The sequence below is a fragment of the Podarcis erhardii genome (assembly GCF_964252035.2).
Source record: "Podarcis erhardii genome assembly, chromosome: 3".
NCBI lineage: Eukaryota > Metazoa > Chordata > Lepidosauria > Squamata > Lacertidae > Podarcis > Podarcis erhardii.
Genome location: NC_138507.1, coordinates 77,395,439 through 77,408,721, shown reverse-complemented (window position 1 = coordinate 77,408,721; position 13,283 = coordinate 77,395,439).

The following is a 13,283-nucleotide window of genomic DNA, read 5'->3' as shown; positions in this document are numbered from 1 at the left end:
CACACTATGGAAACCCACATTCTGTTCCACAGACATAGCTTGAGAAAATGTAGGGGGTGGGGACTTTACCCAGGAAAGAAAATACAACACTGGCACAGCAGTGTGGAGGATAACAGGAATATCATTGGGGAGACTGGAAAAACTGCAAGTAGATTGCCCTGTAAATTACTTAGAAGCCCAGTGCTCCTGCTACATTTGGGAAGCTATATTGGCAGTTGTAAAAGCCACTTTGGGAGGGTTTTGCCCTGAAAGATGACATATAAGTACTTTAAACTAAATCAGTCATAAAGTAATGTGGGCCAGACACAGTTTACCAGGTGGAGCTGAGGCATGACACTAGCTTCCCAGCAAGTGAGCTACTGTTGCTTACTGGGAGAGACAGAAGGAGAGGGACAGGGACTGAGGTGGTGGAAATACACTGGTAGAGCCAATTTGGTGTTCCTCCTCAGAGACTTCCTGCTGCCTTGCTCCTTCTCTTCTCCCTCCCAGTAACCAACATCAACCCACTTCCCTGGAAGTTGTGTAACAACTCTGCCCCACCTGGCGAGCTCTTTCTGGTGGGGGCTGAGCCTTAGAGTGCCTTCACAAAAACCAGTCAGTAAGTTTACAGTTTGGGATTTGAACCAGGGATATCCTACCTCATACGCTTAGCAGGGGTGCCAACTTGATTGAAATATTGTGGGGGCCCAAGTAAGCCCCACCCTGCATAATTGATCACATGATGCGGTGCACACACACCATTCAAATGGGAATGCCCATCAACTTTGTGGGGGCACTGGCCCCCTCAAATAGTTTATTGTGGGGGCTGAAGCCCCCATAGCCCCTAGGAGTTTGCTCCTATGATGCGTAGCCTGCAGTACAAGCAGAAATTTGATTCATTCATTGCATTCATTCATAGCCTGCAGTACAAGCAGAAATTTGATTCATTCATTGCATTTATATCCCAGCTTTCCGCCAAGGAGCTCAAGGTGGCATATGCGGTATCTGCTGCACTCTGTCCCAGTCCCAGTATACCCTTTAAGCCAATTGCAGTTTCCAAAGGCAGCCCCACCCTCAGGTGCCACCCATGGTAAGTAGTCCAAACATGATGCTGCTGGAGGATAAATGACCAGGCTAGACTGTCTCTAGCCAGGAAGGGCCATAGTTGGCATACCGGCCTAAGCTAATGAGAGGTGCTGAGTGCCACAGAAGATTTAATAGCACTCCCCTAGCATGTCAGATTTAATAGTGCCAGCCAAACTGAGGACCTGGACCTTCAGAGGATGTGCAATGTTGCCCAGGACAGGTTTAAAGCCACCACTCTCAGTGAAGCCAGATTGAAATTGATCTAGATGATCTTTGTCAGCCATGTGGACTGGCAAATCAAGACTTTTGCGGGCTGCAGCATGTTGCCGGTGATATTCAGATGAGCTGAATTAGAAACCATGTAGATTGCACTACTTTAAGTATACATTTTTCATTATCTCAAGCCTGTCTTCCAGTTTGGCTTATTTTGGGGCAGGGGGGTGTTATTACAGGAACAGGCAAAGCTGACAGCATTATTGCTACACTTAATAAGGAGAAACCTGGAAACATGGGCTTCATACTGACTCACTGCCAAAAAAGAAAAAGAAATGTTCAGCACTGCAGGTTCTTCTTCACCTGCAGCCTTAGCTTACAAAACCACATTGAACTTCCAGTAATATTGTGTTGGCTTCAGTGTGACTACCTGGATGAGTCAGAACTATTACCATAAATCCCAGTTGTAAGATTTTTCTTACATATTCCTTTGGAAGCATATTCCTTTGGAAGTAACGACACCCTTCATGGCAAAGTTGGCTTCATTAAAAAAGAGATTCATTCATAGGGGGCCATCCCTGAATTTCTGCTCTGGCTGAGCTGGTCCTAAGCATGAATTACGCTTTCCTTCCAGATGACTTTTTATTGCTTCTATTTTCTCCATCAGAGGCATTGAATTTTGACACTTTTTGTGCAAATGAATCATAGACCGCCTTACATAAGAACCTTACATAAGTTGCGAGTTCCCAACTATCGTGCCTTTCCGTCAGAACTTACTTCTGTTAATAGCATCTTATCATCTGGCTGGCTTCAATCAGAAATTACTTCTCTTCCATTTAAAGGCCGTTTATCATTTGTTCTCACTCATCTTCTCACATAGCCTCTTGAGATGGCAGATCCAATGCTTGTGTGTATAGGAAACCAGACTGTGATAACCACTTTCAAGCAAGTCCCATCATGTCTCTCCCCAATTTAATGCTTTTTATTTGGGGGAGGGGCATCCATGAACAAAGCCAACCCCTCCTTTGAGCCATACTTTCTTCTTCTCTTGCTAGTCTTTCAGAAGCCAAGGTCACATCAACACCATATATCTAAAGCCATAGCATCCTCAAAGAATCTTGGGAATTCTGGTTTGTTAAGGGAGCAGGAAATCATTGTTCTGGGGGGGGGGTCAACAACAACAACAACAATTTGTATACCACCCTATACCCACAGGTCTCAGGTATAGTACCCAGGATTCTTTTGGAGGAAGCCATGTGCCTCAGATGTGTTTTAGATGTATATGGTGTGGTTGTGACCTCTCAGTAAGTAATGGCAGTATCCTTGCTTTTTTATTCACCCAGAATATTAGCCTAGTTCTCACAAATCTGCCTGTGGACTGTAAGTCTTCAGACTATAGGAAAGTGCTCCCATGGCTGAGTGCTCCTCTGCACAATCAAACCAAATAAAATCCCAGTGCAAAGAAAGCTGGCATTTTAAGTAGGAGGCCAATCTGAAACTTTGTCATCTTGACATCCAGTTTTCCAAAATGTATGCAACCTTGTAAGCCATTACAAAACATTTTGTGCAGTCTATTGCTCTGGCTCCATTAAGGTTTCTTGGGTGGGTTAAGGTTACTTGCATAAATTCAAGTGGAAATGCTTCTACAAAGCACAAGAGTCCCATACAGGGTGCTCTTTCAGAGGCGCACCCAGTGCTTTGGTGCTATAGTGCTAAACAAAAAGTATGAAATAATATATTTTAAAGTAGTAACAAAATATGCCATTGAAAAATCCATCACTGGTGCCACTGTTGCCAGTAGCACTTTTCAATTGTTCCTTTGCAGCCTCCTGTTGACAGGAATAAGTGGCTCAAACTAAATTATGGGCATTGTTTGACTTGAGTTGCGGGGAGGACAGGTCAGTTGAATGAATGCCCTGATTCCCCTTCCCCTAACAGTGCCATGAAGATACAGCTTCCTCTTGGCAGGTCAGTCCTAGACATTTTGCTGCCTGAGGTGAAAGACAAAATGGTACCCCTGTCCCACATGCCCAGTGATGGAATTTTGCCAATTGTTCCGTACGTTGCATTTGGACACGTGTTACTAGCTCCATCCCCAGCCACAACATGGTCAAGATTGATAGCTTTCACCCCACCTCCACCCCTTGACGTTGAAAGCTGAGACCCAGATATAATTTAATGTGTCGTCTGTAATCCAGCTCTTATAGTCAGACTTGTCCATGCAAGTTCAAGTTCTCAGATAACTTGGAGAAAGGCTTGTGGGAAATGTGTTATATATGAAGAGAGCCAGCAACCCTTTCCATGGCCACTTTTACCAGTAGCCCCAATCTGAGCTGGGGTTGGCAGTTCCTTGGCCAGTTCATGATAGTCCTCCTTCTCCATGCATTCTACAACGGCATTTCTCCTAATAATTATGATTGTTTGCACCACCCCTCACTCTGTTGTTTATAAAATCCCTCTGGAGTTGTTAGCAGAGCATCAAGGTACTTCAAGCAGAAGAAAGGTGGGACTTCGCCCGCGTTGTGGTGGAATGCATGCTGCACTCCGCAGAGATGTCTCATGGATTCTACTGCAACACAAAATCAGGGGAAACGTTATGCCTAAGCTCAGTCAGAATCCTTGCAGGAGTTCATTCTGCCAATGCCCTTTTCTGAACCCCTTTCACTATAGGACCTTTAAAGGCACCCAGTCTAGCTTTTTAATCAGAATTAGCTATGCACTATTAACTGTCAACAGTTCCTTTGTTCCTCTAATGGGTGTCTGCTGTTGCAACACTTGCGCTTATTAACCTTTGCCGGTGACTCAGCATGTGTGTCCTTCCGCTAAATAATGGAGTTTTAAAGAGGAGGAGTAAGTGAGCTGGGGATGTCAAAGGCACCCATGCCTGCTTAAGAATGGAATTCCCCTCCTCCTCCTGATTAACTCTTGTTTCTCCCCTCCTCTCATCTTAAACACAAACTGAACTCCTCAAGGAAAACAATAAAGCAGCATTATCTAACTATAAACCATGAATACTTTTTATATTACAGTACAAGAAAAGCAGTCAATGAACAATCCCAACCAGTCATGAAGATGGCCTTTTGTTATATACATAAAGTCAAACAGGATGGTCTAGAGCAGTGTTTCCCAAAATTGGGTCTCTAGCTGTTTTTGGACTACAATTCCTATCATCCCTGACCACTTGTCTTGCTATCTAGGAATGATGGGAGTTGTAGTCCAAAACCAGCTGGGGACCCAAGTTTGGGAAACACTGGTCTAGAGTATAAAAAAGGCAAGAACAAAAAATCTCACTTGAGGAGCCTTAAAGACTGGTGGCAAATTACGGTATATTCACTCAGCCACATTGAGTTCTTAGGAAGTACAGTGGTACCTCAGTTTACAAACTTAATCCGTTAAAGTTCACAAACCGGGACACTATTTCGGGTTTTGCGGAGTTTGGGTTGGGTGGCTCTATGACAAGTTGGGCAGTGCTTGACATGGTCATGTGGAGGCTTCCCTCCCATGCCAGCTTGCCACAATGCTGCAAAACTGGTGGAAACAGGTACACTGGCATTGCAGTTTTGAAAAGTTGCTTGAGTTGGGAGCCAAGCACTTGGTAGAACAATCATTTGGCCACACGCCAGACTTGCCAGTTGCAATTCAGCTGCTGTCAACTGACTCTCATGACCAGAACCTTAGAACAAGAGACAGTTAGGTAAACATTATCTGCTCTCACGTTGGCTTGTATGTAGAAAAAGAAAAATAGCATGAAAACTACAAAAAGATAGATATTTTTTATTATTATTTCTGGAGTTTGGTTTCAGTTCCATCCCTCTGCCCTGAAGTATTTCTGTGCAGAGTATTTCAAACCCACAAATGAGATTCATAATTTAGTTTATTCTTCCTCAGATGTACAATATAGGATTGATTTATCACATACTGTGTACAGGTTGATATATAGCTAATTTTTCATTTTCAAAAGCACCAGCTCCTTGATGCACAGTTGCAATTCTTCGTTGTTTTTTAATTTGCTATCCTCTGCACAAGGAAGGATGGCCAATGCCATCTTTTTTATAATATATTTCGGATGTATGGTTCAGTTATCACACGTCACGTTACTTTGGAAGGCTAGTAAGATGTCTGCAGGCTCCCCCCTCCCCGTTTGGGCCAAATAGATTTGGTAAAGAAGAGTCACTGTCTCTCTAGTCCAAGTCAAGTGTTAATGCTCCTGTGCTAGTCAGCGTTGCTCTGACAAGGGCTGGAAGTGAACCAAGGTCTTTTTGAGCCTCTGCAGTCAGTCCACCTCTCCTATGCACCCCACGTTGCTTTCTGGATATCTAAAGTCTCTTAAAGGCCTTCTTGGTAGTGGCGCCCACCATGTGTAACAGCATCCTATTAGATGTTAAGGAAATAAACAACTATCTGACTTTTAGAAGGCATCCCTGTTTAGGGAAGTTTTTAATGTTTGATACTTTAACGTGTTTTTAATATTCTGTTGAGAGCCGCCCAAAGTGGCTGAGGAAACCCAGCCAGATGGGCAGGGTATAAATTATAAATTATTATTATTATTATTATTATTATTATTATTATTATTATTATTATTATTGGGTCAGCCCTCTGGTCTGTGGATGGGCACTGATCCTGGCCCTCATGGTCTCCTTCCCAGGAACTTTAGTTTGTTAAAGGCACTGAGAGTTGTTGGGGGACCCCATTCGCCTCAGTAAGCTACAATTCCCAAAGTTCCCTCAGAACAGGGACTGACTGTTAAAACATCTCTGGGAATTGTAGCTCTGTAAGGAAAAGAGGAGTCTCCCAATAACTCTCAGCACTCTTCACAAACTATAGTTCCCAAGATAGTTTGGGAGACGCCAAGTGGCATGATATAGCTTCACCTGAATAGTGAAGATGTGTCCATAGTGGTTAACCCAGCCCTGCACATTCCAGATTGAATAAGATTTGCTGTTTCTTAGTGACAGCTTTCCTCCTAAATCCATTGCAGCTATAACACTCTCCTAATGAGCCATTGCATATAAAATGGGCTATCGTTTTCTTCATTTCTCCCTTCCAAAGATATTATTAACAATTTTCATGATGCATCTCCTTAGAATATGTTCAAACGGGGTGTTATTTTGGTAGAGCCAGGATAAAAATGTACATTTGTGCATTTTCATCTCCCTTATACTTTTCCTCTACAAATGTATAAATAGGTGGTTGTCTAAAATTTCTGACTCTTTACAAGAATCATAGACTTTACCAGTTTAAGCTTTGTATTAGTCACACCCGAGAAAGTATGCACTTGCTACTTAAAGAGAAACAAGACAAGCCACAGTCATTCAGTTTCAGCCCTGCATAAAATACAAGGATTTGCATCCTTGCATATTTTGCAGGGTGGTTGTAAGAAAGGCCCAGTTTATATGCAACACTAAGTCAAACCATGGTTTAGTGTGAATGAGCAAATATGCAAGTTCCTGGAGTGAACATCACAACTGCTTATTCCCTGGTCCTGCCACCCCCACACTATTCACAGCTAAGCCAGGATTCACAGGCTTGTGGTTTGTCTCCTTCTAAGACACAAGATCATGTTTGGACAAATGCACAAAATGGAAGAATGTTTTTGAATTGGGAAAACTACTTTTAGGTGGTTGCTATTTGCAGTCAGGAGGAGGGGGGATGGCGGGTGGGCAACGGGTTAAGAACGGGACCAGGATCAACACCTGGCATCCTTGGGCAGCTTTCGTGGCCACAGTGTCTTGTCAGGGCCCATTGAGCATTGATTATGGCTGTCGTGGACCATCGGGTAGCCCCAACAAAGCCCCCAATGCCCCATTGCTCTGGGGAATTGTGGGAAATGTAAATGGCAGCTATAACCAGCCACTCGGAGAGCTTTTGCTGTTTCTTCTGCTTACTGCCACTGTCAAGTATCTTTTCCAAGACCCATCAACAAAGGAAGGAGTCCACCAGCCCAGGACTCTTTCAAATCTGAGGCTGGCCCTGCTTTCCCTGCTTCTCTGTTCCAAATCACAACCACTGGAAGGGACGTTTTCTGGTTCAAAAAGGTGTCACTGCCAGACTTCTGTTGTGGTGTTGGCATGCAACATGTAGTTTGGGTTTGCATCTTTGGATTTAGACACCAGTCCATTATGAAACTGGTGGCATTGTGAAAATAATGACATTATGTTATTATAAGCATCTTTTTTTCATTTCTATGGACAGCGGCAATGTAAAAATAGATCCTTCTTGCTGCGAAATTTTGGTGGCTGCCTGTTTGTGATAGTTGCCTTTTTCACCTTCTCTTCTGTGCTTCCCAAGATACTCTGGACAAAGTGGATGAGTGTTTCCTGTTCTTAATGGTGCTGGCTAATTGAAGCCTATTGCCTCAGACGGGAATAATTTCCTGTCCCTGTCTGGGTACCACTCAAGGTGTTTTGTTTTTTGTTTTTAAGATAAGACTCTGAAGGTCATTTCAAATGACCGGCTCTTTCCAGTACAGCTATTTGTATAAGATTTTAGTCTCTAGTCCCAGGTTCACAGATTCCAGTGATCTTATCTGCCATTTCAAGTGTATTTGGACAATTGTGTGCTCTGCTTCTTGAACGGGTGGGGTGGGGAGAAGTTCACCTAAGCTTTTGCAAATGCCTGCATCTCATAGTGAAGTATCTATGGTGTTATGAGTTTGGCTGTCACGATTGACACGAAGGGTTTTATCACTCTAGTTCTGCCTGACAAAGTAATGGGTGGTTGAGGTCTAACAAAAGACTTGATGATTAATGGGCTGGAAAGCTCTTTTCCAGTCTTTGGAATATAACACCCATCCAAGCTGGCAAAAGGACAAAGACAGCTTATCCACAGCATAGGTGTAAAGTTTACCGAGCTACAGTTCCCAGCACTGTTAACAAATGGCAGTTCTGAGAATTCTTTGTGGCGGAAAATGTGCTTTAAATGTATTGTGTGGATGTGACTATCTGTAGACTGGCATTCTAAAAGCTGAGAAAAAGCTGAGAGGGTCATGTTTTTGCTGCTGCTGCTTGAATAATCTGGGCTTGGAGCTGTCTTTGGGGGACTTTGCTTAGTCGTTTAGTCGTGTCCGACTCTTCGTGACCCCATGGACCAGAGCACGCCAGGCACTCCTGTCTTTCACTGCATCCCGCAGTTTGGTCAGGCTCATGTTTGTGGCTTCGAGAACACTGTCCAACCATCTCGTCCTCTGTCGTCCCCTTCTCCTTGTGCCCTCCATCTTCCCCAACATCAGGGTCTTTTCCAGGGAGTCTTCTCTTCTCATGAGGTGGCCAAAGTTTCGGAGCCTCGGCTTCCAGATCTGTCCTTCCAGTGAGCACTCAGGGCTGATTTCCTTAAGAATGGATAGGTTTGATCTTCTTGCAGTCCATGGGACTCTCAAGAGTCTCCTCCAGCACCATAATTCTGAGAAGCTGATGCAGCAGAATCGTCACCCTGTTGCCTACTTACAGATGCCCTCAGACTGTCAGTATTTTGCAGGAGGGATTTAAGTCTATCAGTGGCTAGTAGCCATAGTGTTCATGTTCTACCTCTGCTGTCAGAGTCAGCATGCTTCTGAATACTAGTTGCTGGGAATCAGAGGGGGGCAGAGTGCTGTTGCACTTATGTGCCACTTGTAGGCTTCCTATAGGCATCAGGTTCATTTATTTATTTATTATTTAATTTATATACCGCCCTCTACCCGCAGGTCTTAGGGCAGTTTACAAAACAAAATAAAAATATAAAACCACAAAATCCATAATCAAAATAACAACAGCAACAACCCAATAATGTACCCGCTCCCATTATGACCATTGTGAGAAAGGATGCTGGACTAGATGGGCCATTGGCCTGATCCAGCTGGCTCTTCTTATGTCCTTAGGATAAGGAGTGTTTGTGAACAATAGAGACACTTGGAGATTTCAAGCCGGCGGACGTGGCCTTCAAGGTGACACGAATATAATGGGACAAGGGCAAATCGACCTGACCAGAAGGGGTGAATCATTGAAAGATGAAAGGGCCATCTCAGTAATGGTGCCTGCCCTGTGGAACGCCCTCCCATCAGATGTCAAAGAAATAAACAACTATCTGACGTTTAGAAGACATCTGAAGGCAGCCCTGTTTAGGGCAGTTTTTAATGACTGATGTTTTAATGTATTTTTAATCTTTTGTTGAAAGCCGTCCAGAGTGGCTGGGGAAGCCCAGCCAGATGGGCGGGGTATAAATAATAAATTATTATTATATTATTATTATTATTTTTCAAATATTTATAATGTTATTACCTGATCACCATTTTCTTCCTATTGACAGCTTCTGAATATCAGTGAAAGGAACTCTTGTCACTACGTAGGCGCATTCCAAGTTAGGCCATTAGTGCACCTAGCTCTGGCTGGCAGCAGCTCTCCAGGGTGTCAGGCAAAAGTTCCTCTCAGTCCTATCTGGTGGTGCTGGGGGTTGAACATGGGACCTTCTGCATGCAAAGCAGATGCTCTACCACTGAGCCAAAGCCCTTCTGCATAGCTCAAGTGGGATAGCACAGTTGGTAGAGCAGGGGATGCTTAATCTCAGGGTCGTGGGTTTGAGTCTCAAGTTGGGCAAAAAGATTCCTGCATTGCAGAGGGTTGGACTAGATGATCCTTGTGGACCCTTCCAATTCTACAGTTCTGTAATTTCTGCTTACCATCAGCAGAACTGATGACCAATGAAAGTGGCCAGTGTGTGTCCATCAGTTTCCCTGAAAAAAAGGCTGTCGTCTGATGTCCTTCAAGGGAGATCCTATCATGGAGGAGAAAACAGAAGTGGAAATGCAAGAAGTTGTAACAGTAATGCGGTGAGCTGTATGCTTCTCTGGTGAAAGCTGTTCTGCAACTGCGTTGGTTTTACAAAATTACACAAGCACCCACAAAATTTTGCAATGGGGGCATAATCTACAAACTGAAAAAATTGAATTGCCTGCTCATCTTTGTGGCATCTCTAATGTTCTAGCACATAGCACAATGGAAGAGGGGCAGGGGGAAACTGGAGTTACATGGGTGAGGAATTTCACTTCTATGTGTGCTGTATGGTTCAGCTCTCGTGGCTACCTTTGCTTTTTATAAGTAGAGTGTTTAAATGCCCAAAGAACACTCAAGTTCATAGAGCCCTTAATGCCAGAGTTGTGCTGAGGATTAGGAGAGATGGACTGAGCCACTAGTGGCTCTATATCTTCCAACACTAGGAGTTACAGCTCAAATAGGGTCTGTTGCTCAGTGGCAGAGCATCTCCTTTGAATGCAGAAGGTCCCAGCTTCTGTCATCAGCATCTTCAGGCAGGGCTGGGACGTCCCATTCCTGAAACCCTGGAGAGCCATTGCCAGTCAGGGTAGCTGAGTTGGATGGGCCAAATGGTCCAACTCAATTTAAGGCAGCTTCCTATGTTCCTAATGTAGAATAAAGATGCAGTGCCCTCACATTCTGTTTGATAAATTCTGTCACTCAAGAGTATTTACATTTGGACCACAGCCATACACTTATGTTGATGACACAGAACAGTTGATTACACAGAATATTTGTGAGGTTCTTCCTTAGCAGACTCTGGTTCATAATAAGAGCAAGGCAATTTCTGATTATAGATAGCTCTTTGATTTAGAATACAATATTATAACTGGAAAGGGACGCGGGTGGCGCTGTGGGTAAAACCTCAGCGCCTAGGACTTGCTGATCGTATGGTCGGTGGTTCGAATCCCCGTGGTGGGGTGAGCTCCCATTGTTCGGTCCCAGCTCCTGGCCACCTAGCAGTTCAAAAGCACCCTTAAGTGCAAGTAGATAAATAGGTACCGCTTTATAGCAGGAAGGTAAACGGCGTTTTCGTGTGCTGCGTTGGTGCAGGCTCGCCAGAGCAGCTTCATCACGCTGGCCACGTGCCCCGGAAGTGTCTTCGGACAGCGCTGGCCCCCGGCCTCTTAAGCGAGATGGGCGCGCAACCCCAGAGTCAGTCACGACTGGCCCGTACGGGCAGGGGTACCTTTACCTTTACCTTTATTATAATTGGACAGAACTGAAGGTCAGCTCCACACACACACACACACCAAACACACTATTTTTTCATGGAAATTAAGGACAAATTAAGAGAGAGTACATATGTCCAGATTCCACAAATTTGTTGGCTGCTGGTGAATCATATTATGGTATTAATTTGACCCAGTCACCATGTAATTTTGTCCGCTTCTCCACCCTATCTCCATATAAGGAAGTGGCTGTTCTTGTTCCACTTGTTCCCATCTGTAAATAAACTGTTTCCTTATCTATATAATAATTCTCCTACAATGAAGCCATACTTTTGCTGGGGGCCCTAATTACACCATAGTTCTTTAAGGCAAAGTAATGGCTAACCTGGCCAATGTTAACTAGGTTCTCTTCCCCTCCAGTTTAGCCCATGATAACAAAACCTCTTGAAAGTTTATGCATTTGCAGTTACTAAAAATGTCATAGCATGCACGGAAGGCCTAACTACAGCAATAAGCCTCACTCCTTCATGGGTTTAAAATGCATCAGTTTAGGTAGGCTTAAGGTACATTTCCAAAATGCAAAATTACCTTTGCTACTGGACATGTGGCTTACTAGGAGTGTGGTAGGGCTCCTTTGCTGTTGGAAAACCATTCCACATGCAAGAGAGCTCTGCTTGACACTCCAGCAAGAGACCTTCCATTGCAAAATCTAGCAGAGCAGGTAGTGTACAGCAGCCTATAATAACCATGTACACATATCACAGACAAGCACAGGTCATTCCATTCCCTCTTTATCAGATCTACCCAATTGTGGGTCTAGGTGAACAATAATAATAATAATAATAATAATAATAATAATAATAATAATAATAATTGTATACCGCGCTTCATCCCAGGGTGGTTCACAATGGAACACACAAAATGAGAATACAAAATACAATACAAAAACAAACAAATAACCCCCCTCCCACAAACACATTTAAAATGCCATAGAATGTTCAACAGCCCAAAGCCTGGTTGAAAAGTAATATTTTTTACCAGGTGCCTAAAGATATGTAATGAAGATGCCAAACAAGCCTCCCTGGGGAGAGCATTCCACAAGTGGGGAGCCACCACAGAAAAGGCCCGTTTGACACCCTCTGGGCCTCTTGTGAGGAAGCTACACAAATAAGGGCCTCAGATGGTGAACAAAAGGTCCAGGTTGGTTCATATGGGGAGAGGCGGTCCTTCAGGTATTGCAGTCCTGAGCCACTTAAGGCTTTATAGGTCAAAATCAGCACTTTGAATTGGGCCCAGAAACTAATTGGCAGACAGTGCAGTCAGGCTAGGATTGGTGTAATATGCTCAAACCGTCTTGTCCCAGTGAGCAACCTGACCACCAAATTCTGCACCACTTGAAGTTTCCATACCATCTTGAGAGGCAGCCGTATGTATAATGCATTGCAGTAATCACAGTTGTCTCTAAGTGGTGTACAGGAGATCCAGTACAATAAGACTGAAAATGAGTTAAAAATAGAAAATTGGAATTCAATTAAAAAGCCTGCTGAAATAAGAGCCAACTTCACTCACAGCTGAACCCAAAGAGAAGTCAAACTAAACAAATGTTTGAGTCCCTGATTCACTCACATAAATCTTCAACTGATCCCTAAAATGCAGTTGCATACCCATGCGACCACAGCTGATAGTTAAAACACACACACACACACACACACACACACACACACACACAAAGTGTGAACTATAGGAAGGCATATGAGGAAAGAAGCAGTCAGTGCCACCGCTCCAGCCATAGTTTGCCAGTGCCACCGCTCCAGTGCCATATGGACGGTGCTGGGATCCTCTGCTTGTGGCTGCAGCCGTGAACAGAGGATCCTCTACATGCCGCTGCAGCGGCGCGATGGCTGCTCACACCACTGTGGCAGGGTGAGCCCTGCAGGGTGCCTTCTTGTCACCCCCCCAGACATGGCACCCGGGGCACACCGCCCCCTCCTGCACCCCCGTTGCAACACGACTGCACCCTGCTACCTGTTGCTGGCCACCTTCTGCT